Source organism: Thermobia domestica, chromosome 17, assembly GCF_964235325.1.
Source record: "Thermobia domestica chromosome 17, izTheDome1.hap1.1, whole genome shotgun sequence".
NCBI classification, from domain to species: domain Eukaryota; kingdom Metazoa; phylum Arthropoda; class Insecta; order Zygentoma; family Lepismatidae; genus Thermobia; species Thermobia domestica.
In genome coordinates this window covers 112,649,303-112,654,192 of record NC_137470.1, presented here as the reverse complement: position 1 = coordinate 112,654,192, position 4,890 = coordinate 112,649,303, and positions in this window count along the sequence as shown.

Genomic DNA, 4,890 nt, shown 5'->3' with positions numbered 1-4,890 from the left:
TAGGTGGTTTCGGAATTAGAACTCGTACCATGTATGTGGCTCCATGGTCGTTTTTAATGCGTATACACTTAAGTATAAAGTGACCCTCTTGAGTGAGTTCTTCCTGAATCTCATCGTTTGTCAGGGAAGGATCCACCCCCTAACGACAACTGAAAGAGCCGGGGGTCTTCGTGGAGCTGGCGCCTGTTTAAACGCCTTTGATTCAAGTCGCTTCATTTCAGCATGCTTTGCCAAAAATTTCGAAACTGCATTTGTTTCGTACAGTGGTTAAGAATGATGAATCGTATGACTTGAAGATTATTCCATTGCGTGTATAAACAATTTGAGCGAATGAGGCGCGTGGTAGATATTTTATGAGTTGTTGAAAAGCCAGCTTGGTATTCTCAAATTTGGGATCGAAGTTGGTAAGTATATAAGAATGAATGAAGACGAGGTTTGGAAGAATCCAGTAACGTCGAAAATTCATTATCGTCGTCGAGGTTCATGGATAAAACAGACTGCTCTGATTCACTAACAGTTGATGATGGTTAGGCGGTGGCTGAGTTGAAGAAGTGTGATGTTTGTCCGGTGTGCGTGATCGGGATCTACCACTACTTTTGTTTTGAGAAGCAGAGGTATGCTGTCGGTCATGCCCCTTGCCCATCGACGTGGGGTTCAGGAACGGCCCAGGAGGCTGCTGTGGTAGTCCCGGATGGCCACCTGACGCCATCCAGGTGGGCAAAAAGACTACGGCGAAGAGGATGAAAGGGACTATGAAATGAGGTTCAAAAGCGTCCTCAATCGGGTGGAACCTTCAGGATCCTGGTACTGAGAGGAAGCTCACTGTGGTTCTCACTTGAGGCAGCAATACGTCCTCGCGGAAATGTCGGTCAGTGCAAGCAATGGCCCTCCACAAAATAGATGAGAAGACGAATATGATGATGGCCACGAGCTCCCACTTGAGTCAGCAAGGGGCCGCGGTGGCTCAGTGGTAGAGCGTTCACCTCTGGTGCTTGGGGTCCCGGGTTCGATCCCCAAGTGAATTTTGTGGTGGACAAACACCGTGTGCGTGGGTTTCCTCGGGGTTCTCCCGTTTCCTCCCACTTTCTTCATTCCACCATTTCATTCATTACTCACCATCTCCTTTAGCCTAACCGGCATAAGCGTGGGATGTAAAATTCAAAGATTTTGAGTCAGCAATACGGACTGCAAGGGGATGTCGATTGTCTGTAACAGAACAATCATCCCTAAATGAACAAAAATACTAGTGAATGCTCGTAGAGCGTTAGCAATCGAACTCAGGCCAGTGAATCGATGATCGATTCGGAATTCTGAGTGGGTATGATGTTCAGCACCAACACATCGCCTTCCGAGCATATCATTAGTAACTAGTTACTACCTGAGAGAATTTGCATTGGTATTTACCGTTTAATATGAGCAAAGCTTTGCAAAATATCTTTGGCACTTAGGCCAAGTAACGAATAATGTTCTATGTTTTCTATAATCGGTCATAATATTATTGTTGTAAACCTGTGAATCATCTGACAACAGTTACACAAATAGCTGTGCTTCCATCTGTTTTCTTTATTTGTTATTCTTGTGTCTTAGCATATATGAACATAAGATGGCAGAACTGTTGCCTATGTAACTGTTGTCAGACGATTCCCAGGTTTACAACAATATTATTGTGACCGATTACAGAAAACATAAAACATTATTCGTTACTTGGCAGTAGTGCCAAAGATATTTTGCAAAGCTTTGCTCATATTAAACGATCAATACCAATCCAAATTCTCTCAGGTAGTAACTAGTTATTTCTGACATGCTCGGAAAGCGGTCTTGGTGCTGAATTAACACACAAGTAACACACTAAAGTGGTAGTCTTTTTGTGTTACTTCAACACCTCATTTTTGCTGTGTATACACGCATTTTTTAAAGCATAGGAGTACCTACTGTGTGTTTCTTCTAAGATTAGTAAACATTTTCTTGACATAACGTAAGTCGCATGTCACAAAGGAATAAGTTAACAAACAAAAAATGAAATGAAATCTTTAAGTTTTACGTCCTACAGGTATGCCTGTTAAGCTAAAGGAGACGGTGAAGATGAGAAATGAATGAAATGGTGGAATGAAGAAATTGGGAGGAAACGGGAGAGCCCCGAGAAAACACACGAGCACGGTGTTTGTCCACCACAAAGTCCACACGACGAGAGCTGGGATCGAACCAGGACTCCAAATACCGTAGGTGAACGCTCTACCACTGAGCCACCGCGTCCCCACAGTTAGCAAACAAGAGTGGCTAACCCAAGGAGTACACAACGCCGACAAACAAAAATTTAATGATTACTCACGGTTCCCGAAAACTCTTATGTAATTTAATACAGATAAAAAAAAAATGCGAAAATTGTCAACGAATAGTGTTGCACCTCGAAATGAGACGAGGCATTCACGAAATGATAGAATTTAATACAACTTTCAAAGTTCAGTTTAGAACCTACTCACAGATGTCAATATTAAAAAAAATAAATGTGATATTATGTTTTCGCCGATTCACGTTCAATAATACGTTTCTCTTTAATGATTTTAATCAGTACTTTCTTGTATGGATTGTGGAATGTTCGCGTAAACATTGTCATTCACGTTAGTTTGTTTCTTACATGAGGCTTAAATGTTTTTTTTTTAAAGGGATGTACTATTGTTCGATAATTTTGAGGCACTTCTCTTCAGGGGTGTACATTTCATTAAGTTTATTTCAGTTAAGATAAACATACAACAGAAGCAACGGATAATTAACATGAATGACGAACACAATACAACGCGATCTAATAAACAGTGTTTTTAAGCAAGTGGATAGATCTGCAACGGTTTATTTTATACATATGGATATTTTAGTTCTGGGTCTGAATCTAACGCCTAAAAAATATTCAAAACAGGAGTCCGAATCCGAATTTCGAAATTTTGGATCTGGATCCAGAAACCGCATATCCGGATCCGGATCCAAGATAGGAAATTCCGAATCCAGGAACCGGATATCCGGATCCAGATCCAAAAACTGAATATCCGGATCCGGATCCAAGATCCGAAATTTTGGATCCGGATCTTATAGGATCCGAGACCGGCTCCGTTTGGCCATCCCTAGTGCACACCATATTTCCAATACTTACACGCTACTCTTAACATATTAATAGAAATTTCTTCAGTAAATTTTATAAATCTGTGGATCCGTATAGTGAAACTGCACCGCCAGGACTTTATTATGACGGTAATCATACGTCAAAACGACTCTGCATAAGGCCCAAACTGTTTATGATGTAAGGATAACTTGTAGAAATATGTATATGCTATTAAGGATAATGGTCCGTATCTTATGATATCATTTCCTATGGTCTGTATCGTATGGTATCATTTCCTTCTTTTGTGGTCAAACATGTAGAAACTTGTTCTTTCGGGGTAGTTCTTTATATAGTATGTGAGGAAGCCATAGTGGATGTATGTAAGTTCGTTGACAAAGTAGATTAATTATAAACATAATAAGTTAAATGCAGAAAATCCACGAAAAGTACAGTAGCTCAAATAATAAATTTGATTACGTGTGTTATCATTTAAACAGTTAGTATAGCTATGAATTATTTTTGAAATATTTCCATCATGTTAATATAACGAACTCTGGGATATTATATAACCTAAAACATTATAATGAGAAGTAAGTAGACACATACCCCAGCGTTTTGGAAAATTCTGCTTTTCTTAGGTAAGTGGAGGCAATTTCATTAATGTTTTTCTCAATATATTTTAATAACATCACCGTTCTCTCTCAGAAATAATTAGGCCATTTGGATGCCACGTGGTGTAGTTCCAAAATGGAAATTTTGCAGGAAAGAAGTAAGCTCAGTATTTTAAAAAAAATCATATTTATTTTAAGGTTGCAACCAAAAACATATAATAATTATTAAGCTTATTTTCTATTGGTGATAAGGTAATAACATTTTCTTGATTCAATTTACATCAGATGTTGAAGTTCAGAATCCTCTCCTGCAAAATATCGTTAATTTTCCTTTGGTAAATAGGAGGGAAAAGACCAGAGATGGAGTGGATCGTGGGTCAACAGAACGTGAATTACTACGACCCATTACCCAATGTGACCCACTGTTAGGGCTCATAGCGAGTCACTTTTTTTAAAAACTAAAAGTTACTTTTTTTCAAGTTGGCCACTAAAAGTTACTTTTTTTTTTTTTCAAATTTGTCACTAAAAGTTACTTTTTAGGGAGGTAAAGTGACCTTTTCGTGTGATTTATGTTTTGCATTGGCAGTTTTCTAAGAAAAATATTATAAAAATAAATGGAAAAAGGCAGAAACTTGTTACACATTACTCTTCTCAAAGCTTTAGTACTTGCTGCCACATGTGAAACAGTCAGTTTTATTCTCACTTCAGCTTTTATTCTTGTTAAAGCACAGTAGATGGTTGGCGGACGCTTAAGCTCTCAAGGTGGGGTTGAAGACCTTTCTGTGTCTATTCTTTCTTCTATCATAATAGTCTTTAGTTTTCTCTCGTAATAGTTAACGCTCCGCTCAACGTTGTGTGTGTGTGTGTGTGTGTGTGGTTTATCATGTTCGTCTCTTGTTCTGCTTCTTGTATGTTCTTCTTAAGAGTAGGTAATGAATGCTCTCAATGCTAATTTGATTATAATGTCTGGGATGATGAAATTCGGAAATAGGCCAGAACTGGTTCCACTTACTCAGAAGCTTCTTACATCTGCTAAGTCTGCTTACCGTAACTACAAAGCATTCTTAGAAAACCTAAGAAAGAAGGAGGCTCAAAAGAAGAAAAGATGAAACAAAACAACAAACAGAGAGAGAGGTGATGGAGAAATTGACAAAGGAAAAAGGGGTATGATGAGATTTTGGTCACTTT